Source organism: Canis aureus, chromosome 11 (assembly GCF_053574225.1).
Source record: "Canis aureus isolate CA01 chromosome 11, VMU_Caureus_v.1.0, whole genome shotgun sequence".
Taxonomy (NCBI): Eukaryota; Metazoa; Chordata; class Mammalia; order Carnivora; family Canidae; genus Canis; species Canis aureus.
The window spans coordinates 32,489,305-32,514,914 of NC_135621.1; positions in this window are offsets into that span (position 1 = coordinate 32,489,305).

Sequence of the window (25,610 nt, forward strand, 5' to 3'; positions counted from 1 at the left end):
TCCCCAGCTTGAAACCAGAGGGGAAGCATGTATTTCAGGATGCAACCAAGAACAGAACAGAAAGGATCAGGAGGGGCAAACAAAAGCCATCTAGCACAAAATCCATGTTGGAACATCTGCACTTGTGGGGGGTTACTAAGTGGATCCCCCATCTTTCAGCCTCCAAATCTCAAACAAGGACCAGCCCTTTCCTTTGGGTGGAAGTTTGCATCTGTAGAGCAGGTGCATTTCCCCGGGGCCACAGCCTCCTCCTGGTCATGTGGAAGAGAAGTAGGAAAAGGCTGAATCAGTCCCCTTTGTTCCTTGAGTCCAAACAGAAAAGGGGACTGGTCACCCACCAGACAATTCACTGCACCGCTCTGGAGGCCTAAGGGGTGCAAGGGCTGTAAGAGGTAAAGCCCCTCTCAGAAAAATGGGGGGATTTCCCCCAACAGGACTCAGCCATGACCCTCCTTTTGTTTACTGGCCCCCTGACTTCCACCATAAAGGAAACCCAGGCCAGATGAGCGCAGCGCAGAGCAGAAGCAGAGATTTTTGTCTGTATTAAGCCAGCAGCATCATCCATCAATTTCAGGCACATCAAACAGACCAATTTAAAACAAAAGACTTTTCATTGGATTTCTGCATTTCCCATGTACACAAATAATACGAGAGGAGACAACCAATGCCTGAGCATCTCAATCTTACTCCTTCTAGATCCTAACACAACCTGACATTCTTCAGGGCAACTTTTCAAACAAACAGCCAGGAATGGACAGGAGGCAAATGCTTTGTGCAAACACCAATAATTCTCATTCTATCCTCTTACATATTGACATGTTCTAGCTGTAATCTTCTCTTTTTAACCTGTTCTGCTTTGGGAGAAGGTGAAGAGTCTCAGGAGGCAATTGCAAGGGACAGGGAAGAGATGGAAGAGAAGGTAGGGTGGGAGATGTTAGCCTGGTAGAGGCCACCCCCCCAAGACCTCCCCCCAGGCCTTCCAGGCACTCCTGACCACCTCCCATTTTACTCCCCCCACACCAGGACAGGAACGATGTATGGCATTTCCTTGTTCGTGTGCTCTACCCTCCCACCCTCCTCAAAGGTAGAGGCAGCTTCTTACAGGTAGGGGCTATGCCTTTCCCAGTGCTACACAGCTCGGTACCTGGCTCATTATACATGAGGGTGATAATAGCATAAAATAGGACGGACTGCAGTGAGCACACCAGCTCTGGAGATCATTGCAACACTCTCCTCCTTCTCCAGTGACACACGCTCAACAGACGAGATGTGTGAAATTGCTGTAGGGGCACCTGGGTGGCTCAGCGGTTGAGTGTCTGTCTTTGGCTCAGGTTGTGATCCTGGAGTCTTGGAATCAAGCCCCAGGGTGGGCTCCTCGCAGGGAGCCTGCTTCTCCTCTGCCTATGTCTCCGCCTCTCTCTGTGTGTCTCTCATGAAATGAATAAAATCTTTAAAAAGAAAAGAAATTGCTGTATAAACTGTGTTACCTGTACTGCACCCCACTAGTTAGTCCAAGAGCTGGGAGGCCCAACTGTCAGGACCCCAAGACTCTGTGGCGAGACCAGACAGGTTATTTTAAATCCTGGAATTATGGTGTCGAGCTTAAAAGCAGGACAGCCTCAGTTTAAATCCCAACTGAACCTATTACTGGCTGTGTGATTTTGATGAGGTCACTTGCCTTCTCTGTGCCTTGTTTTCATCATTTGGAAACTTGGGACCATAATGGAAACTACCTCCTAGAGCGGCTTGAGAATCAAATGAGTCAAAATATAAAACTTTTGGAGCAGTGCCCAGCATATGGCAACCACTATATTAACATTAGGTACTATTAATAAGCATAGTGGCTTTCATTATTAATATTAATAGCTTGTATCTGGCTACTGTCAGAGTCTCCTGAAATCGTAGAAGTGGACAGAATCTTAGAGGTCCTACATTCCATCCTCTTGTCCCTGCACCCCAATGGGTGGGTGGCTGACCACAGAGGGAATCAACATTTTTCAAACACCTACTATGAACCAGAACAAGCACTCGATGTTTAGTACACATCATCACACTTGCGTCTCAATACAATTCAGTGAGACAGATACGGCTATTCCCCCATTTTACAGATAGGGAATGGAAGTTTAAAGGGAAAGTTGCCTCTGGTGGGGCTGGATTCCAGCTGGGATCTCCACACCCTAAACTTAGGACTTTGTTGGCTAGAGTCCTGCCCTGCGCTCCAGTCACTGTGTGTCTGCTAGCCTTCTCTCTGCAGCCAGACTCAGCACCTGCCATCTCCTCCGGCTCTATCCCCTCCACCCACTCCCATTTAATAAGTGTAAAAATACTTTTACTGAATCATTTATTCATAATTTTCTCAACACCCACCATGTGCCAGTCAGCAGCATGTGTGCTGTGGGTACAACAATGAGTAATCCACAGTCCCTTACCACGGAGTCTAAGGGAGTCTGGGGAACTCTGTATTTCTCATGCCAGGTAAATATCAATAAGGCCATTTGATTGATTGAGACAGAGGAAGAGATGGACAGCCACAGTCAAGGTCTCAGACTGATCTCCCCCTGGAAAGCAGAGCCTGAGTCAAGAAATTGCATGCAGGTAATTTGTTTTGGAAAGTAAGACCAAGGCAGTCACCATGATGGGCAACTGGGGCATTATTCCCCTGGGACCTTTGTGGAGTCACCTTCTAGAAACCTCTACCAACATTTATCCACCAGCTCTTCTCTTCTATAGTTCAAGGGTTCACCATGAGGTGTTCAGTGTGTGGCACTTCCACATAGCACATGCTTGAGTATCAAGCAGTTTCGCCACAAGCATCCACTGCTAAAAATCCTGACGCACCCCACGGCAGAAAACATTGCCAGTGCATTTGCCTGGACAGAGACAGTTGCTTCTGTAATGGCTGGAGCAAAAGGAGGACGAGCAACAACAGCATCACATTTGAAGTTATCATAAATACAAATATAAATACAAATTCTCATGACCCAGCCCAGACTTACGGAGTCAGACACTCAGGGAGTGGGCTCAGCAATCTTTTTCCCCAAGCCTTCCAGGTGATCATGATGCACACTTGAGACTCACTGGTCTAGAGAACTGTGGGTCAGGATACAAGGAGTGTCTGACCCAGCTAATACACTGATCCTAACAGCTGAACATTCCAATTATTTCAGATCCCAAGGTAGAAATCTGCAGGTGACCTTCAACTCACCTCCAAGTCTGACAACCGCCTGCTCATTCAAACACCTATTGTCTGCAGCTACTTTCATACAAAACAGACCATGTAGCCACAAACATAAACTATTTACTATTCAGCCTTTTAAGAAAACTTTTGCAGGGCATCTGGGGGGCTCAGTGGCTGAGCATCTGCCTTTGACTCAGGGCATGATCCTGGGGTACTGGGATGGAGTCCTACATCGGGCTCCCTACAGGGAGCCTGCTTCTCCCTCTGCCTGTGTCTCTGCCTCTCTCTGTATGTCTCTCATGAATAAATAAATAAAGTCTTTTTTTTTAAAAGAAAACTTATGCCAACTCCTAAAATAGAGTCCAGATATACACACACAACAATGGTCATAACTGATTTCTGACAAAGCTGCTAAAGCAATTCAAGTGATAGTCTTTTCAACAAACGTTATTGAAACAAGTGGGTATCTATATGCTAGAAAATAAACTTCAACCTACACTTTGCACCTTATGCAAAAATTAGCTCAAAACAAGTAACAGATATAAATAGAAAATATAGTCATATAAAACTCCTAGAAGAAAACATCAGAGAAAACAATTGTGGCCTTGGAGAGGCAAAAATCCTGAGACATGACAGCAAAAGTACAATCCATAAAATAATAAATTGATAAATTATGCTTCATTAAAACCTTTGGTCTGCAGAAAGCAATGTTCAAAAGATGAAGTACAAGCTGAAGACTGTAAGCATATATTTGCAAATCACTTCTCAACAAATAAGCTTGTATTTAGAATACATAAAGAATGTCACGGGGCACCTTGGTGGCTCAGTCAGTTAAGCATCTGACTCTTTATTTCAGCTCAGGTCATAATCTCGGGGTCATGAGACTGAGTCTCACATCAGGTTCTACATTCAGTGTGGAGCCTGCTTGAGACTCTCTGTCCCTCTGCCTCTCCCCCCTTGCACTTGAGCACACACTCAAATAAATACATAAATACATAAATAAAATCTTAAATAAAATAAATAAATAAAATATTTTTTAAAAAGAATGTCAAAATTCAACAATAAGAAAACAAAACAGGGGCAGGGCAGCCCTGGTGGCTCAGTGGTTTAGTGACGCCTTCAGCTCAGGCCCTGATCCTGGAGACCTGGGACTGAGTTCCATGTCAAGCTCCCTGCATGGAGCCTGCTTCTCCCTCTGCCTGTGTCTCTGCTTCTCTCTCTCTCTCTCTCTCTCTCTGTCTCTCATGAGTAAAATAAAATCTTAAAAAAAAAAAAAAAAGAAAACAACACAGGTTTTAAAACGAATGAAGGACTAGAGCAGATACTTCACCAAAGAAGATATGTGGATGGCAGGTAAGAACAGAAAAATAATGTTCAACATCTTAAGTCATTAGGAAAAGGAAAATGAAAATGATGAGACATGGCCCACATACCTATTAGAATGGCTAAAGTTGTTCAGGAAATTTTAAATCTGACACTACCACATGCTGGGGGGACAGGGAGCAACTGGATCTTTCATGCATTGTCACTGGGAATGTAAAATGCTACAGCCACTCTAGAAAATATCTTGGCAATTTCGTACAGAGCTGTAAACATGCACTCAACTATATGACCAATAATTCACGCTCCTTCTATTTACCTTGGAGAAATGAAGATGTGTTCCCTCAAAACTCTGCAAGTAAATGTTTATAGCAACTCTATTCAAAATCACCCCCCCTAAAACTGGAAATAATGAAAATGTCCTTCAGTAAGGACACGGATAAACAAACTAAGATACATTCACACAATGACACACTCCTCATCGATAAAACAGAACAACCTATTGATAGTCACAGCAACTTGGATGAATCACAAAGGCATTATGCAGAGTGAAGGAAGTCAATCTCAAAAGATTACAAACTGTATGATAAAACAGGACATTCTAGAAAAGACCAAACTATAGTGGTTGCCAAAGGCTCGGGGTAGGAAGGAGAAGACCACAAAGGAACAGCATGAGGAAGACTTGAAATGTTGGTGCTGTTCTGTGTGATGATGGTGAAGGTGTTTACAAAAATCTGCACAATGGGGCACCTAAGTGGTTCTGTTGGTTGAGAGCTGACTCTTGATTTCAGCTCAGGTCATGATCTCAGGGTCTTGAGATTAAGCCCCACATCGGGTTCCACACTCAGCGCAGAGTCTGCTTGAGATTCTCTCTCTGCCCCTCTCCCACTGGTGCTCCCTCTCACTGTCTCACAGTCACTGTCTCTCTCAAATAAATCTTCAAAATGAAAAAAACCTATGCATGTATTAAAACTCAAAGAACCGGGAATGCCTGGGTGGCTCGATGGTTGAGCGTCTGCCTTTGGCTCAGGGCATGATCCCAGGATCCAGGATCAAGACCCACATCGGGCTCCCTGCGAGGAGCCTGCTTCTCCCTCTGCCTATGTCTCTGCCTTTCTCTCTCTGTGTCTCTCATGAATAAATAAACAAATCTTTTTGAAACGTTAAAAAATAAAAAATAAACTCAAAGAACCATACACCAAAGAAAATGAGTTATATTGCATACAAATGAAAAAAAAAAAAAAAACAAGCAAGAACATAGGCTCTGGGGTCCCTTCGGCTATCTGGCTCCCAGCTGTAACTCTTACTGGCTTGGTTGTTTAACCTTCAGTGAGTCACTTACCCTCTCCTTTGCCTCAGCTCCTCAATTTGTAAAATAGAGCTAATAGTTTCTACCACGTAAACGTTTTGTGATGATTAATAGTGCAAAAAAAAGCCCTCAGACAGAGCCTGGCACACACAAGAAATGTAATACTAATAATAAAGGTTTACACTCATTAAATTTAGCCACTAGTTACATCAAATGGATTTTACTTTGTTATGCAAGAACTGATCTTTTTCAGGGGGTTCGAACAGTAATTCTCACATAATTCAAAATATCCTATTTCACAGAGCAACTTTTTCCATCCATACAAGATTCAAAAGGCTTTTATGAATTTTGTCATTTATCCTTGTAAGACCAAGAGATCATCCCTATGTATGAAACTCCCTGTCACTGGGGCTGTGAGGGTTTCTCCAAATCCAAGTTTCAGATCGTTTATGGGAAAAAGTCAGGACCCAAAATTGGAGTCCAGAAATAAAGAGGCATCGTCTGTTCGAACACTGCACAGTTGAAATTCCTTCCATCTGGTCTTGAATACCATCACTTTGATGGAATGAATAGAGATGCTTGACAAATAAACAACAAGTGACTCACACTCTATTCCTCAACCATGGAATCTTCTCAGTTCCTATCCTGTCCTGTGGTTCTTGAAATAATCCCTCTTTTATAGCATATCCTTCCCCCTGCCCAGAGCTTCCCACCAACCCTGATGCTCTAAGTGGATGATGGCCTTTGATATGCCATTTCTGTCTTCAAAGGCCTGAGTTTCTCCTTCCCTTCACAAATCATCATTAGCTTTCTTTAGCAAATTTCCACTGGAGATAATTGTTGTGACATGTCCTCAATTCCTTTCTAATGAAAGTGGAGTGTAACCCAAGGCTTTTCAAAATTTGAACAAAGGCATTTCATCCCAGTCATACATAACACAGTCGTAGCCAGCTGTCAGTTCAATAGCTCAACAAATGTGTACTGAACATCGTTTGTGCCATGCGTGATGGAAACAAACATGACTATGAGCGGCCCCATGGAGCCACCAGGATTCTCGTACACTGCTGGCGAGAGTTTAAATTGGAACAACACTCGAGAAAACAGTTTACCATTATTATAAAGCTGAAGATGTACACTATGACCCAGCAATCCCACTCCTGGGTATACATCCTACAGAAACCCATGTGCGCATGCTCCAAGAGATGTGTACAAATGTTACAGGGCATTGTTCCATCAGCCCCAGACTCCAAACAACTCAAGTGCTCAAACACATTGCTATATACTTACATGATGGGATATGGAGATAAAAATTAGTAAAGACAGCTATGCAACGCAACGTGGGTGAATCTCACAATGCCGAACAAAGGAGGCCGGACATAAAAGAATACATACAGTAGGAGTTAATGGCTATACAGTTCAAAAAATGCATAACTAAACCACACTGTGGTACAGAGGCACAAAATGTATGTTCCAAAGTGGGTACCATACACAGTCGGGAGATAACAGTAGCAAGAGATGGAGCAGGTCATCACTGATGCTTTTGGGATATCCATCATGTTTTATGTCTTAACCTGGGCGGTCACTTCACAGGTTTCAATTCATAGTCATTTAACTATATACGCATACATCTTACATATATATTTATATCTTACTTATGTGTATATAGACACATCTACACACACATATACACATCATATGTATACACATTGCATGTATACATAAGACGTGTACAAATTTATACACTCATATATATGTGTGTATATATGTGTGTGTGTATATATATATAGATGCACTTATGTATATTGTATTTCAAAATAAAAAGGTTTAAAAAGAGGTAACATTCAAAAAGAAAGAAAGATGGAGAAAACAGATCCCACCCTTTCTCTCCCACTGGATGCAGAGTGCCTGGGGCAGCTATTTAAGGACTCTGAAAAGTAAACAGCAGCAGGTACCTACAGGAAGATGAGAATTGGAGCCAGCAAACGGGAGATGAGTTTACTGTGGCTTTTCCTCCAAGGCGCCCAGCCTGAACAACGCATGGGGGCGTGGGGACCAGCAAGCAGGCCCCCAGTGGACACTGAGAACTCCAGGAGCAGCTTCTGGCCCGGGCTCCAGGTGCAGGACAGGGAGTCTCTAACTCACAGAAGGAGTGTGGGAACACCCAGTCTCCCCTCCCTCGGTTCTCAGATCCAGACCCAAAGCGATCCTGGGCTGTCAGTGGCAGAGGCCCCTGCGGGAGGTCACAGGGTCCAAAGCGCTAAAGCAGGGGACCTGGCTCTGCTCAGTGCAGCGGAGATCCCTGGTTGGTTTTTTGGGGTGTTTTGTTTTGTTTTGTTTTAATGCACTTGTTCATTTTAGAATAGTTTTTGAGTTTACAGGCAATGGTGAAGAGAGCACGGAGAATTGCCATACACCCCAGAGGCAGTTTCTCCTACTGTGAGCCTCTTACATTATTAGTGTCTGTTTCTCTGTCCTGCAGCTTGGCCCCAGAGCCAGGCACGGCCGCGAAGTGCTCAGCCCCGCAGGCCACCTAAAGGCCCAACTTTCTAGCGGAAGGAAGGAAAAGGAGAACCCCGGGCAAATCAATGTGAAGTGCCGGAGACAGAAGGGAGACAGAGGAGCCCAGGAGGGAGAGCTCAGGAAGTGGTTGATGAATTCCTGTGCCCACACCCAAGCTGTGCCTGCCTGGGGCTCCTCCTATTCGGCGCCCCAACCCTGAGAACTGACCGCAGCTAGAGGATGACCCATGTCCTTAGACTGAACACCAGGTGGCGCAGCCCTGGGGCGGCTCTAACCAGCACCACCGAGGTTTGAAAACCCAACTCCTATTGGAACCAAAGTTCACAAAAGGGATCTTGGAACTTGCCGCCTGAATCTAGCCGGATTGATTTTCCTGCTAAAGCGAAAAATTTCCTCAAGACGTAAATAAGGACCAGGGTTGCATAACATGCGGCTCAAATTGTTCAGAATCTAATTCAAAATCACTCCGCATACAAGAACCAGAATGCTCTCGACTCCACTGGGGGGAAGCAGTTAACAGAGGATACAGATGTTGGAATTAAGCGGTCATACAAAAGCTCCAACAAGCAATCATAAACCATCTTGAAACAAATGGAAAATCTCAATAAAGAAGTAGAAGATAGGGCAGCTCCGGTGGTGCAGCGGTTTAGCGCCTGCCTTCAGCCCTGGGATGTCATCCTGGAGACCTGGGATCAAGTCCCTGCATGGAGCCTGCTTCTTCCTCTGCCTGTGTCTCTGCTTCTCTCTGTGTGTGTGTCTCTCATGAATAAATAAAATCTTAAAAAAGAAAAAAAGAAGTAGAAGATATATCCAAACATCAAATAGAAATTTAAAAACGAGCTAACAAAAAAAAATTTTTTTAATAAAAAAAATTCACTGGATGGGCTCCATTGCAGATTAGGGATAACAGAAGAATTCGCAGTGAACCTGAAGGTATATTAATAAAAACTGTCCAATCTGAAGAACAGAGAGAAAAAATCTTTTTTAAAAATAAGCAGATCCTCATAGACCTGTGGCACTATTACAAAAAGTCTAATATTTGTGTAATCTGAGTCCAAAGGGGGAAGATAAAGAGTGTGATCAAATGTTTAAAGGAATAAAGGCTGAAAATGGCCAAAAGGCATAAAGCTAAAGGTTGAAGATACTCCGTGAGCCCCAAACAGGGTACCCAAGGAAATGCACATTACAAAGACCCCTCGCTGTCAAACTGCTAAAACGGAAGACAAAAATATCCTGAAAGCAGCCAGAGAAGAACGAATTACTTAAAGAGAAGCAAATATTCAAATGACTATGAATTTCTCATCAAAAATCACAGAGGTCAGAAGAAAGTATTAATATATTTTTTAAGTGCTGAAAGAGAAAAATTGCCAATCTAGAATTCTAAACCTAGTGACCTATAACAGAATGAAGTTAAAATAAAGGCACTCTCAGATGAAGATAAACAAAGAGAATTTCTTGATAGTGCACCTTTAAAACATCCCTGCTTTCAAGGAATTTCTAAAGCAATTTCTCTAGGCATGAAGGCACATGAAACCAGAAGAAAACTTGAAATATTGCTGGAATGAAGGAAGAACAAAAGACATAGAAAAATATCAAGATGAAATAATAGACAATTCTCTCCTGTTGAGTTTTTAAAAATGAATTTCACAGTTGAAAGTAAACACTATTTTCTGGTGGAGTTTTAAATGAATTTAGAAGTAATATGTAAAATAAATATAAAGGTGGGAGGGTAAAGAGACCTATAAGATGCGAAGTTTTCTATATGTATCTTAGAGGGCTAAATATTGATTATAAGCAGACTGCCAAAAAATGAGTATGTATATTGACATCCTTTGTTGAACACTAAAGTAACTCTAAAAGAGGTATAATCAAAATCTAAATAGAAAATTAACATGAAACTCTAAAAAATATTAAAATAACCCAAAGGGGGGCAGGGAAAGGAAAATTGAAAAAACAAAGGAAACAAAATGAAAAATAAAATGAGAGATCTGAATCCAAAGATAACAATAATTACATTAAATGTAAATGTTCTGAACTTACTAAATAGAAGAGATTTTCTGAATAGGCAAAAACATATGCCCTAACCATATCCTGTGTATAAGAAACTCACTTTGAGGGGCGCCTGGGTGGCTCAGTTGGTTAAGGGTCTGCCTTTGGCTCAGGTCATGATCCCCGGGTCCTGGGATTAAGTCCAGTGTTGGCTCCCTGCTTTTCCCTCTCCTAATCCCCCTGCTTGTGCTCTCTCGTGCACTCTCTCTCTCTCTCTCTCTCAAATAAATAAAATCTCTTTAAAAAAATTAAGAAAGGAACTCACTTTGAATATAGTGATATAAATAAGTTAATCAGGAAAAAATGAGAAGTGACATATCATACAGATACCAATAAAAAGAAAGCTGGAAGTCTATACTAAATAGACTTCAAAGCAAAGAAAATTACCAGGAGTGAAGAGGAGCAAAGCATAATGATCAGTTCAGCAAGAAAACATAACAATCCAAAATGTATATGCAACCTAACAACGATTTTCAAAATACACAAAACAAAACTGGAAAACTGAAAGGAGAAATCAATAAATCCACAACTATAGTTTTAGATCTTAACACTCCTCTTTCAGCGATAGACATAACTAAAACAACAACAACAAAAAATTTAACAAGGACATCAGCCTTGTTGTGTCTAACTGATATTTGTATCAATTGATATTCATATTGATCTAATTGATCAATATCTAATTGATATTTATAAAACATTCTACACAACATCAGAATACATGTTCTCTTCAAGTGCACATGGACTACTTACCAAGATAGACCATATTCTTTTTCATTTTTTGTTTTTTTTAAAGTAGGCTACCCGTGTGGAGCCCAATGGACTTGAACTCACCATCCTGAAATTTAACTAACTGAACCACCCAAGTGCCCCAAGATAGACTGTATCCTAAGCCATAACACAAAACCAAATAAACTTAAAAGAACTGAAATCACATGGAATATGTTATTTGATGCCAATGAAATTAATGAAGAACAGAAAGTCTGGAAAACCTCAATTCACATCCTTCTCAAAAATCAATAAAGAGGTAGTCTCAAGGGGAAAGTATGCCAAACTGAACAAAAATATGCCATATTTGTCAGCTGCAGCTAAAGTAGTACATAGAGGAAAAATTATAGCATTAAATGTGTTAGAAAAGAAGGGGGGACACCTGGGTGGCTCAGCGGTTGAGCATCTGCCTTTGGCTCAGGTCCTGATCTCGGGGTCCTGAGATCGAGTCCCACATTGGGCTTCCTGCATGGAGCCTGCTTCTCCCTTTGCTTGTGTCTCTGCCTCTCTCTCTCTTTCCCTGTGTGACTATCATAAATAAATTTTAAAATTTTTAAAAAAATATTTTAAAAAAAAAAGAAAGAAAGAGGGCAGCCCGGATGGCTCGGGGGTTTAGCGCCGCCTTCCCCCCAGGGCCTGATCCTGGAGACCCAGGATCGAGTCCCACGTCAGGCTTCCTGCATGGAGCCTGCTTCTCCCTCTGCTCGTTCTCTGCCTCTCTCTCTGCATCTCTTTGTTTGTCATGGATAAATAAATAAAATATTTTAAAAGAAAGAAAGAAGAAAGAAAGAAAGAAAGAAAGAAAGAAAGAAAGAAAGAAAGAAAGAAAGAAAGAAAGAAAGAAGGGTCTCAAAGAAATAAGCTAAGTTTCCACCTTAAGGACTAGAAAAAAATAAAAGAATAGCAAAATAAACCCAAAGTAAGCAGAAGTAAGAAAATAATAAATATACGAGTAGCAATCGATAAAATTAAAAGGAGAAAATCAATGAAAACAAAATTGTTTTATTAAAAAAAGATTTAAAAGTTAATAGACCTCTAATAAGACTGATTATAAAAGATACAAATTACCAATATCAGAAATCAAAGAGACAATGTCACCTCCAACCTACAGACATTAAAAGGATACAAAAAGAATATTATGAACAACTCCTCAACAATAAAATTGACAAATCCGAAGAAATGGACGAATTCCTTTGAAAACCCACAAACTATCCAAAATGAAATAGATAACCTGGACAGACTTCTAACTATTAAGGAAATCAAATTCAGAGTCTAAAGCCTTCCAAGAAAGAAATCTCCATGCCCACATGGTTTCACTGGAAACTCCTCCCAAACACTAAAGAAATACATAACACCAATTCTGTATAATCTCTTGCAGATAATATAAGCAGAGGAAACACTCTCCAACTTGTTTTATGAGACCACAGTACCCCGATAGGAGGGAGCATTCAGGGTTGGCAGTACCAAATTAGAGGTCACCCCAGTAGCAGCAAATAGCAGTGCATGTAGAAATTCACGCAATGGCTGAGATTGCCCAAGGAGAGCACATCTAGTAAAAAGAATTGAGGGATCATGAGAGAACACTGGGGAACCACCAGGGTCTGGCAGGACAGAAGGATGTCCAGGAAAGAGACAAAGAAATGGTCAGCGTTGAGAACAAGAGAAGTGGCATCTTCAAAAAGACACGAGAGGTCAATGGTATCCATCCCATAAAGTAGTGTGATTCAGACAAGAAGAAAGGCGTCCGCAATTACTGCCCAGTTAAGACGGGCACAGGCTCCCTAAAGGGGCACACTTGTGCACTTTGGTGGGATCGTAAACTGGTGCGACCACTATGGAGAAGTGTGGGGGTTCCTCAAAATATTGCAGAAGGACTACCATCTGATCCAGCAAGCCCACTTCTGAATACAATTCCAAAGGAAATGAAAATAGAATATTGAAGGGATCTATGCACTTCCATGCTTTTGCAGTATTATTTATAATAGCCAAGATTTGGAAACAACCTAAATGACCATTGATGCATGAATGGATAAAGAAGGTGTGATATAGATACAGAGATACACACAGAGACACACACACATACACACACAATGAAATACTATTATTCATCTATGAGATAAAAAGAAATCCTGCCACTTGCATAAAGGGACTTTGAGGGCATTTATGCTGACTCAGTCAGGTAAGACAGAAGAAGACCAATACCATGTGACAGTCCTTGTATCTGGGATCTAATAAGAACCCATCCTGAAATGGTAGTTACCAGGGACTGCCAGGCAGGGAATAGTAGAGATGCTGTGTAGGGGGTGCACACTTGCAACTAATGGATACCTAAGTCCTGGAGAGCTGATACACAATATCACACTTAGAGGAAATTGTAGAGAAGGATCATCAAGAAGACATGACTGGCAGTTGACCTGGCTCTTTACACCTTCCGCTGGCCTTGGAAAGTGGGTTCCGCTTGCTTTTCCTGCCCCCAGAGGCTGCTCCAAGGAAGGCCTTGAGACAATGATGTTTCCCTTTGCCTATTAACACTGCCACCTGACAACCTAGAATGGGCTGCTTCTTCTGTCTCTCTTGCCCTCCAAGTGCAGGGGGCCAGTTTCACTATTACACCCAGCAACCTCCAGAGAAAGTTACAAACCAACAGGAAAATGGAGTTATAAACATTGGACTTGCTAAAAGAATAGATCTTAACTGTTCCCACCACTAGAAGAAATGATCATGGATCTGTGATGCAAAGGAAGTATTAATGAGCTCTACGATTGCAGTCATGTTGCAACATAAATGCGTCAAATCAATATGTTGTACCCCTTAAACTTACAGCATTACATGTCGATTATAGTTGACCCTTGAACAACTCAGTCTGAACTGCCCAGGTCTACTTATACATGTTTTTTTCAATAAATATAGTATAGTACTCTAAATGCTTTTTCTTTATGATTTCCTTAACATTTTCTCTGCTCCAGCTTACCTTATTATAAGAATACAGTGTATAACACGGTGTAACATACAAAAAATATGCGTTAATCCACTATTTATGCTATCCGTAAAGCTTCCAGTCAACTATTAGCAAGCTACTAATAGTTAAGTTTGGGAGGAGTGAAAGGTTACCTTCAGACTTTCAACTGTGGGGCAGGGGGCGTCAGTGCCTCTAACTCCCTTGTTATTCAAGGATCGATTGTAAAATGGTAAATAATCCGTTTTTAAAAGAGCACGTTTCCAAGTCCATCCCACTGGGCTCAAATCCTGGCTTCACTCTCTAACTCAAGTTAAGTTACCTTAACCTTCCCTGCGCCTCAATGCCCTTATCTGTAAAATGGGCCAATAATAGTTCCTGCTTCAAAAGTTGCTATGAAAGAAAAATGGGCTAACGGGAGTAAAACACTGGCACACAGAAAGTGCTCAGTACATGTCAGCTGCTAATATTTCAGTGTCCTTCCTTTCAACTTAGGAAAAGCAAGAATCAGACCTAAAATATGTGGAGGCAAAATGAAGTCAGCACCAACCCCTCACCGCAGCTGGCCTCATTGCAAACACATCTCTCTTGTCTTGGCAGTGAACTCTGCTGTCAATAAAGCCTCAGCCCTTCTCTGAAAATACTCAAGGTGCACAGTGAGTCCCTAATTATCTTATTTTTTTATTATTCCATGTCAATAAGCCATACTTTCCACATAGAATTAAAAGGCAAGGTGGTATTTCCACAGGAACGGCAGTCCAGTTCTTCAAAGATAATGTTTGCAGCCCTTGGCTCTGCCAACAGTGGGCTGTGTGAACCCTTGCAAGTAGATCGACATCCCTGATCCTAAGTTCCTCATCAATACTGACACTCACCCTTCCATCTTTTATAATGGTACAAGGGCTGGAGCGGTCAACTGACTGCAGACTCTTGCCCTCCCTCAACATTCCTGAGAATCACAGAGATGCAGCTGTGTCTAAAGTTTCAACCTGAAACTTACCTGGAGGTTTTGAAGATCAGCAGGACCACACAGGTGACAGGGAAGGAGTGACCACATCACTCCATGGAATTTCAAAACCCCTTCCAACATCTGCTCCATATTTCTGGAGGTCTCACTTTTCGCCAAGACCAAGCCCCAAGAGCCTGCTACACCTTTCAACAGCTCTCACCACCCAAGAGACACCTTAGGATGTGGAAGTAGAAGAATCAGCAGCACGGGAGTCAGGGGACCTGGGAGCCCAGCCAAGCCCCGACCCCAATTACCTATGAGATCATGAACAAGGTAATTGCCCTCTGTGGGTATCAGTTTTGTCATCTGTAAAATGAGCATGTAGGCCTGGGCTGTATAAGAAGTTCACTTCTAGTTCTTGGATCCTTCATCCTAAAAGGAAAGAGAGGGAAAAGTCTTCTTGAAATTCAATGAGAGAAACTTACCGGATGATTCACCTAAGAATGAAAACAACTTCAGGTAACCACTAGTTGTCCAGAGTCTCTGGGAACTACCCATAAGGATGTAAGTTTGCAACCAAAGTTCATTGTTGCTTTTTAGCAAAGAATTCCCCACCCCACCCCCCAACTTCTTCCTCTCTTTGAGTGGCATTTAATGTCCACAGAAGGGTGAGTACAGTGGCAGAAACTCAGGATGACAGTGAAGAGGGGAGTTATTGTTCAAGGGCACAGAAGGAAATCAACCCACCATCATTTCCCAATTATTACTCCTTTTGAAGCTCATTAAGGCTTTCTCAATTCATAATCAATACATTAAAGTCCCTCTGTTTTATAAAACAGTTCATCAATATTTTATAGCTTTAATAATTTATGTTTTATTACAGAAGCAGATGGAACCCTACAGCACACATGTTCTCTAGAGACGACAGAGGAGAGAGAAAACTTGAGTTGCAGATTCTGGACTTAAATAATCAGCCTTTCTGGGCCCTTATGTCCAATTCTGAATTTTTGAAGGAGGGATGGTGGCTGGGTGATGACCCACCTATTAACTTCATTAAGGAAGAGACCAGTTCCAATGATTTCTTGACCATCTACCATGTGTCAGGCATTATGCTGACTATTTGACAGGCATTGCCTCAACTACTGCCCCCAAATAGCCAGAGTAGAGAAGTATAATCGTCCCCACTGCACAGATGAAGACCCTGAGGCTCAGAATTATCAGAATTAGCAAGGAATTCATCAGAATTCACCAAGGTGGGACAGACAGGACATAGCAGTGCAGGGTTTGAAGTGAGGTCATCTGACATCAACATCCATGCAGTTAACATCTCTGCCATACAATGGCCAACATTCCTTCTTTTGGGAATATTATTTAGTGAACATCAACTTCTGTAAGTACTGGGGATGCTGACATGAACTATGCAGGTGGGACCTGAACCTCAGAGCTAACATAACTCCCACCATATTCCATCCAATGCCCCCCTCGTAACAAGTCTCCTGCAGCCCATTTCACTAGCCAGGTCATGGCATGGCTTGGTCAGCTTGGCTGGGCTCACAGGGTCAAGGACAGAGACCTGAACTGGAGGGTACAGAGACCAGGTTCCAAACAGGTGCTCCAGAGGTACATGTTTTGATGGGCTTTCCCCTGGGAATATATCTACCCAGAGTATGGGGGAGGGATCCCCTGGGTGCTCATGTATAGAGGCTCCGTGCACTGTAACTTCATTGGCCTGCCTGTGAATCTGTCTCTCCCACATCGATTTATTAAAACTGGGGTTTATGTTTCTTATAGTGTTAGATGCCATTGCCTAACACAGTGCCTGGCATGTAGTAGGTGCTCCATAAATGAATGAAGGAATCATTGATTGAGTTCAAAGTCGGGAGCTAGCAGTTATTTCCTGTGCAGCCTCGGGCAAGTGACTTAACTCTCTGTGCCTGGATTTCCTCATATGTAAAACAGGACACTGAATAGTACCTATTTCACAGAGCTCAGGTGAGCAATAATTGAGTGAACAGACAGGAAGCCATTAGAAGAATGCATGACACATACACAAAATAAGTGACAGTTTCCTGTTTTTCACAGTATCTATCTAAGCAAAGGCCATTTTCCAGATGAATATTGATTTTCCTATATATATTTTCCCATTAAGTATTTGTTCAGTGCAGGATATGTTTCTGTAGGTATTTGTCATACTAGGTGTAATTTATCCCCCCAGATGTTTTTCTGTGCATATTTTTTGAGTGGTAATTTCTCCTAATGAAAATTTTTCTGGTAGGCATTTTTTCTGGAAAGACTATCTCTCCAGAGGCTATCATCTCCCCCTTTTTTGCAGTTAATTTTTCCGGTGGATATGTCACCCAGTGAATATTTTTGTGGTGAGCATTTTCACAATGAACAGTTTTTCCCAGAGGATATTTTTCCTAAGGAGCATTTTTTTGTGAGACTATTTCCTGGTGGGAATTTTTGCTAAATAGTATGTTTTCATGAGATACTTTTCAGAATGAAGTGTGCTTCCAGTAGTTATTTCTCCAAATAGGCACTTTTTTCTTAGAAGTTACATGTTTTTCCCTGGGTGTTTCCCCCATAAGTCCTATGATCTCATTATGGATGGAATTGTGTCCTCTAAGTTTGTATATTTGAAGCCCTAATCCTCAATGTAATTGTATTTGGAGATGGGGCTTTTAAGGTGACTAGGGCTTAATGAGGTCATAAGGATGGGGCCCTGATCCAATAGGATTAGTGTCCTTATAAAAAGAGAGACAGACACCAGGAGGCCACATGGGGACACAGCAAGAAGGGGACCATCTGCAAGCCACAGAGAGAGACCTCAGGAAAAACCAACCCTACTGATGCCTTTATCTTCTGGAGACTTCCAGCCTCCAGCACTGTGAGAAAAATAGATTTGTTTTTTAAAACAAATCTGATATTTTGTGACGGCAGCCCTAGCAAACTATTACAGTTCCAGGACCTGGGATTTTTGTGGCTGGAGCTGCAACAGAGTAGTAACCTCTTTCCTTCCAGCTTCTTCTAGAAGGCAGTCCAGTCCTTCAAAGACATCCCTCACTCACCCCACATTGCACATGAAGTCCTAACTCAACACAAGCAGAAAGTCTATGCTGGTTTATGGCTCCCTTTTGTGCTGGTAATAGAATATACAGTCCTTAATCCAATTTATTTTCCAGCCTGCAGCTCTCCATAACTCTAGTCCTGCAAAACCCGCTCAGTAACAAGTGCCCTGTTCCATACATGTAGCCTTGAGGTTGTACCCAAAGTGTTGCAGACACATAAAGATCCTGAGGACCGTAGAAGATGTGGCTTGGGTCCCTTTGCCTGCATAATCCCTTTTTATCGCCATCCGAGTTTTTCCAACAGCAAAAATAATCAAAAACAGATTCATGCTGAAGTGCAAACAAGTGATGACAACTAAATTCGTCCTTAAATTAAAGGAGTAAAGATTTACTATATGGACTTTGCGGGATCAGCTCACTGGGGGAGGGATGATTGGCAGGTAGCAACCCATCTGCTGTGTACCTTGCTCTACCCTTCCTGCACCCGGTGGAAGTTCTAGAAACAAAGTCATCTTGCAGGACGCTGCCAGGGGGCTCAGTAGGGATTCTGCAGATACCAAACAAAGATGGGCTTCCCTCTACTCGAGTCAGCACAGGGCACTTCATGGAGTGAAAGCTCCCTAGGCGTACTTGAAAAGATAATGCCCCATTCCAACACGCAAGAGGCATTAGGCGCTCCTGACTCTTCTCTTACATCCCTCCCACACACAGCTCTGCCCCTATTTCTACCCTATTGGTTCTGGTGGACGTGACTGGTGCTCACCAACCTCCATATTCTCTCTTCAGGGGCATGTGGCTGAACAACATTTCCTAGGTGTGGCCACAAAACGGGGTTCTGACCAACAGGACATGAGCAGAAGTGAGGTGTGTCCCGACGAGGTCCAGGCCATAAAAACCTCCCTGGCATGATTCTCACACTCTTTTGCATCTAAGCAGAGATGTTTCTGGGGACTTGTAGCAGGGAGGAGCCACAGTGTAGAAGGCGCCTGGCTTCTGGAGGAACGGTGGGGAGCAGAGCCCCAGGCCATTCATGCTGGACCATGATGAGCAAAAATTTAAGCTTTACTGCAGCAAGCCACTAAAAGTCAGGGAGTAATTAGCCTAAGCTGAGCCATTTACTGGCCCTCTCTGAGCCTCAGTCTCTGGACTAGTAAGACAGGGAGATCATGTGACATGTAAGGTGACTTGGCCTGAAAAATTCAGCGGGTCTCTAACTTTTTCCATAATTTGGTCCCAAGTCTTCGGACATAAAAAAATAAGCGCAGGTGCATTCATCCACCAGGTGGGCTCTTCAGTGTTATATATGTTACGCTCAGAACAGATCCATTTTTCTTTTAATAATAGAATATCCATCCATAACTGGTTCATTCCAGAAATAGGGTTTCAATCGACTGAGCCACCAAGCGTTTGAATTCCATAACATAAAATCAGTTAGCAATTGACTGATTTTAACTAATTTCAATTTGTGGGGAAGATCGTGATTTAAATATCATTTCTTATTTTTTCCCCCTCTCACTCAGCTTCATGCCTACTGTGTATCCTACAGAGGGATGATTATTCCACATCTTCCAGCTCAGAAAGCTCTTAGGGGGATTGTCCACCTTGATGGAACAAACACATGCCTTGATTTCCTGTTTGGGAACTTTGGGGAATGCCGAGGGAATGACAGTTGTCCCCCCAAGCTAACTTTATTCATGGACAGTAATGAAGTCTTTCCAAGTTCCCATGATATCGGCTTTGAGTGAGAGCCACCAGGAAAAGTGAGAGAATAAAGGTGGGTTTTCTTTGTAGGATGATGATGACTAATCTTCCTAATGGTGCCACGGTTTCCCTGCTTTCCTCTAGAATTTACTCTCAACACAGCAGCCAATTTGATCCTGCTAAATGCGAATGGGATCACATCACTCCTCTACTTGCAGAATTGCAAAGAATTTTATCTTGCTCAAAGTAAAAGCCAAAGTCCTTCTTAGCTTGGCCTATGAGGCCCTACATTTTCTGGTCTGACTCCATTTCCTTTTTATCTCTCACTGCTCCCTGCATCTCAGCCACATGTACCTCTTTGCTGTGACTCAAACCACCCTAAGCAGAACTCCTGCCTCAGGGCCTTTGCACTTGCTGCTTCCTGGAACACTCTTTCCTAGATATCTTTATATCCTCCCACATTTCTTTCAACTCTTCGTTCCAATAGAGAGCTCTTCGCTCAAAATTCTATTTATACTTACAACTCCCTTCATCAATGGCACTGCCTATCCCCCTTCCCTGATTTTATTTTTCGCTACAGTCCTTTTCTCCTTCTAGCACGCACTAGCTCTCATATCTACCTTTATTTTATTGTTTATTTTATTCAGCCCTTCCTGAATATAAGCTCCATGAGAACATATCATTGTTCTTTTGCCGCCATTCCCCTAGCACCTAGAAGACTGAATGGCACAGAGCAGGTGCTCAATAACTACTTGTTGAATAAAAGTTAAATTTTGTTCTGCCCTTATATTTATCAAATGATATCAGAAGCCCCTTAGATTTAACATATTTCATATTTTGCCTTGGACAGATGTCAATTATTGTTGTTTTTATTGTAACCCTATTGTAATTCCAATTGGGTCCCCAAATTCCATAGAGAGTAGAATGGGATTGCCCTTCGGAGAAAAGTCAGCCTGGGAGGAGGAAGAGAGTAATGACAGGTGCTGAGCTGCTGGGACCATTCCCTCAGAGCTGGCGATACCTGGGCCACGGCAAACATTGCTGACTCAAGATGTGTGAACTCCGAAGTGTCAGGCCTGTAAATCCCCTGAAACTATAGGCAAAAATGTGTCTCTATGTGTATGCGTGAGTGTGTGTGTGTGTGAGTGTGTATGTATGGGTGGGTGTGGAGTGTGTCTGTGGATGTGGAGTGTATGTGAGTATATGAGTGTGGGTGTAGGTGTAGGTGGGAGTATATGAGTGTGGGTGTAGGTGCATGTGTAAGTATGTAAGAGTGTGTGGGTGTGTGGATGAGGAGTGTGTATGTGTGCGTGTGTGAAGCACCCATGTATGCTCATTCATTCTTTTCACAATACCTGCAAGTGCCAATCTCCCCACCACCCGGCCCCAGGTTCTAGGATTATACAAACCCAAAGTCCCTGCCCTGTGCAGCTTACATTCCAGTGAGAGAAGAAATGCTAGGCAGATGCATATTTTTATAAATCAGAAAGCCAAGAGGCCAGACAGTGAGCAGGTTGACGGGGAGCTTTTCCAAGGGGCTTAAGCTGGAGGTTCTCTTTGAGAAGGTGGAACTTGAGCAGAGATCTGAATAAAGGAAGGGAATGAGAAGCGCAATCATCTGGAGCACAGTGGTCCAAGCCGAGGGAACAGCATGTGCGAAGGCCTGAGATAAGAAGATCTATGCATGTTTAGGAGAAGGGAAGGAGGCCGGTGAGGTGGGAGTGTGGTGAGCAGTGGCGAGAATGGCAGGACAGGAGGACAGAGAGAGTAAGGGGGGCCGGCATGTAGCATCTCACAGAGCCATGTGTGGCCGTGGCATTTTATTTAGTGGTGAAGATAACGAGATTCCAGTGGCAGACTGTGAGCAAAGACCTACCATGATGGGACCTGGGTTTTAAAAGCTTCTCTCAGGCTGCTGTGTACAGAACAGCCTGAAATGGAGCAGGGAGGCAACAGGAAAGGCGTGTGGAGACCCACGTGAGTGGATAGCTGGGACCAAGTAGGCGGTGTCACTGAGAAGGTGAGAAATGGGGCTGCTGACTGCTACATGTGGCTGTGTGGACACATTTCTGGAGAGACAGTCTATATTGGCCACCAATGTCTCCTGACAGCCCATGCATGCCTCCTGCTTCTTCTGGTGAAAATATGTCCACTTCACATTTGGCCAACAACCCTGCCTCAACGGGCACAGTAGGCATGGAACCTCTGTTCCTCAAACTTACCAAACTCTCCAGGCTGAGGGGCCAGCCCTGGACCTCAGCGAGGTCAACAAGCCTCCCTTCCCTGGAAAACTGCATCTTTATTAGAATGACATCTTTCTGAAACCGGATCATATTCACCTGGACAGTGTTCCCCTGAAGGGGCTGCTTATGCGTTCTGCTGGCCTGACCCTAGGGCTGCTTGGTCCCCTTCTTTTCCAATGACTGGAAGTTCTATTTTTTCCTTTTTTATACTATTCTGACTATCATATATAGTCATATATATCATATATATTCATGTACATATGTACTTACATGTATGAATATATACATACATATACATATATATGCATATACATATAATATATATATAGACCATGATGTTATTATATTGCATATGATTGATTATATTATTATATTATGCTGTGTATGCTGTGTTATGCTATGTATATTAGCCAAGGTTTCTGTTCTCATCAACCAAATAACCTTAAGCAACACAGAGTCCATAGCTGTAATCAGATTATCGAAAGGGTCCAGTATCTCCAGAGGTTTAGCAGTTTAGCAGTAGTGTTTTAGAGCCTTGTGAATCAAAGTGTGGTCTGTGAACCAGCATCCCCATCACCCAGGTGCTTGGTAGAAATGCCCGATCTGGGTACCTGGGTGGCTCAGCCAGTTAAGCATCTGCCTTCAGCTCAGGTCATGATCCCAGGGTCCTGGGATTGAACTCCACATTGGGCTCTCTGCTCAGTGGGGAGCCTGCTTCTCCCTTTCCCCTCCCCTTGCTCATGCTCTCTCTCTCTCTCTCCATTAAATTAATAAATCTTTAAAAAGAAAGAAAGAAATGCAGACTCTTAAACCCCAGACCTACGGAATCAGAATGTACACTTGCACAAAATCCTCAGGTGATTCCTGTACCCTTCAGAGCTTGAGAAGAGCCATCCGAGAGTCAACATGATGCAGGAGGAAGCTGTCAGACTGGAATCCAGAAAACCTGTGTCCTAGACTTGGTTAGTGCACTGAATAGTCACGTGATGTTGCCAACTCTCTTCCCTTCTAATCTGCTTTCATTTTCTCACCTTTAAAAAAAAAAATAAAGTCGATCTGTGACTTGCTATTTGCTCTCATGATAATTTGGAAGCACCCACATTCTAGCAAGAGGCATAGGACATTATAACTGGTCAAATGTCCACATCCCCCACCATCTGGAGGAGTGGGTGGCTTTATCATTCACTGAGAAATGTTTGCTGACTCTCTTCCATGTGACAGGCACCTGCAGTGCTCTGGGATGATCACCTGCGCCTGCCCTAGCCCAGTACCAGTGCTCAGTAAATGTTTCCAAACACATTATTTAATGAAAGGATTCCTTCAGAAACAAGTTACTGCACTAAATGTACAATGTAAAGTAGTTCTTAATGACCACTATAAGCATCTTTTTAGAGATCCTTTTCCAGTTCCAACAGCCTAGGAATCTATGGAATGAGTCATTTATCAGTGGAAGGGTTAGTAAGGATGGATCGTATCTTCTGGAAATCCCAGGCCCTCACCTGAGCTTCTCATAGAGACATGCCATCAGCAGGTTACTCCAACCTACACATACAAACCTTCTTGGAATACAAGGATCAGTGGGTAATTCACCTGCCTGGAAAGACAGGTGCTAATTTCTTTATAGCTGAGCTGTTTGGGGTATGGGGAGGGGGGAGGGTAAAAGCAACCATTTCCATAGCAACTGAAATGTACAATTTAAAGGACATAGTGTCTTGCTTAAATCTATTTATAAAGAATGTGTAGGAAAACAATTAAGGAAACAGCAGATGAAGTCCTCGAGCTCTGGCTTAATTGTCTTCCATCTTTTAGCGTTGAAGAAAAATGGGCTGACAGACAGGGTCAAAGGGTCAGCGGCCAAGGAGGGTGTGCTAGGAGGAGCATGTGACTGTCCTGTGTGGCTGCAGAGAGTCCAGCCCACTCACAATCCCAACCCCAAATCTCCCACTTCCCAGGGCTAGCCCTGTTCCAAAAGTTTTTAGGGCAGGCCTGAGATGTGGCTTAGAAAACCATCACCTTCAGGTGATTTAATTGTCCCCTGGGGCTTACCAGACTGGGAACGTCTTTTCCCTGACCTGCTCCTCCTGCCAGGAGATTTTCAAAGCTGCTATCTAACCGGTCTCCTCTCCAAAACTCATAATGCTGCTTTGGTGCTACAGGTGCGCCCCTAACTCAACATTTCCAAAGTCAGTCATCTTCCTGACCACTCACTTGGGTCCCACCACCCTCTCTGACATCCAGCAACGACACCTCCCATGTCCCTAAATCGTGCCCATTTCTTCTTCCCATCGTCTCCTGCAACTTGTCCATCATCTTGACCCAAGACTACACAAAATGCAGCAGAGGTGGGCTGGAGGCAGGGCTTCTGAGGACAGTTCTGGGCTCTTCCCCGGGCCACATGGCCTCTCCCACCACACACCCTGGTCCGTCCCAGTCTTCTCCACACCCTAAGGGTGCCCAAATGTGTAAATCCCATGTGCTGAGCAGAACCTTGGCCACGCATCTCCTGAGTTTGTGGCCCAGCCCTCAAGATTCAGGTGTGGAGCAGCTGGTGCTGATGTTTCCTGTGCAGCTTTGAAAAGTGGGTTTCAGCCATTGTGGATTCTGCAGAAGCCATGGAGCTGTGTCTCCCCTCCATCTACACCCTCATGTCATCGCAGGGCGGCACCGATGCAGGGTGTGTCCCATTGGCAGTGGTGTCTTCTGACCTCCCTCCTCTGTCCTTGCTGACCTCCCTCCTCTGTCCTTTGATGCTCCCCAGAAACCTCAGACACATGTTCAACCTGGAAAATGGAAAAGGCTACCCAGAGTGTGAATGTGTCTGTCTCACTAATGAGACGAACCTATTAGGGCCACGTGTAATCAACACGGACTCCTAAACTGAGTGATGTGTGCCTCTCTTTGTCACATGGGTTGATGAGGACCCAACACTTCAAAATGAAGAGAAAACCAAAACAAAAGCACAAGAATGCAGTGTCTTGCTTGTTCAATAGACTCTCCTGGGCCACTTCTCCAGCACCTTCCTCCCTCCTCCAAAAGAATAAATCTTCATTTTCCTGTAACATTTCAAGTTCTGTGACCACAGGCACTGCTGGCGGGAACTTCACCCTCACACCAACTTCCCCAAGCCAAGTCCAAGCTCTTTCTGAGGCTCCAACTCCTTCCTCCAAGGAGCCCTGCATGTTCCTTTGGGATGTGCTCCTCCCTCCTCCTGCATTTCTCTTCCCCAAATCCATGTTTGTTTGGCCCCTCCTTACCATTCAGTTCTCAGCTCAGAGCAGCCTTCCTGGACCACCCTGGCTATATTATTGAGCCAAATGGGCCAGGCAAAGATATGGAAATGAAATCTATTAATGGGGTCGTCTTGTCCCTGTTCTCCTCCCGTCAGGGCACTCACCACTGCATGCAATTATTCTGTTCATTCTTCCACTTGGATCTATGTTTACGGAAGCAGACACCCCGGGTCATATCTGTAGCCTTAGTGTGTACTCAGAGTCTGGCACATAGTAGGAGCCCAGCAAGATAGTCTGTTGAATTAATGCATAATCTTTATTT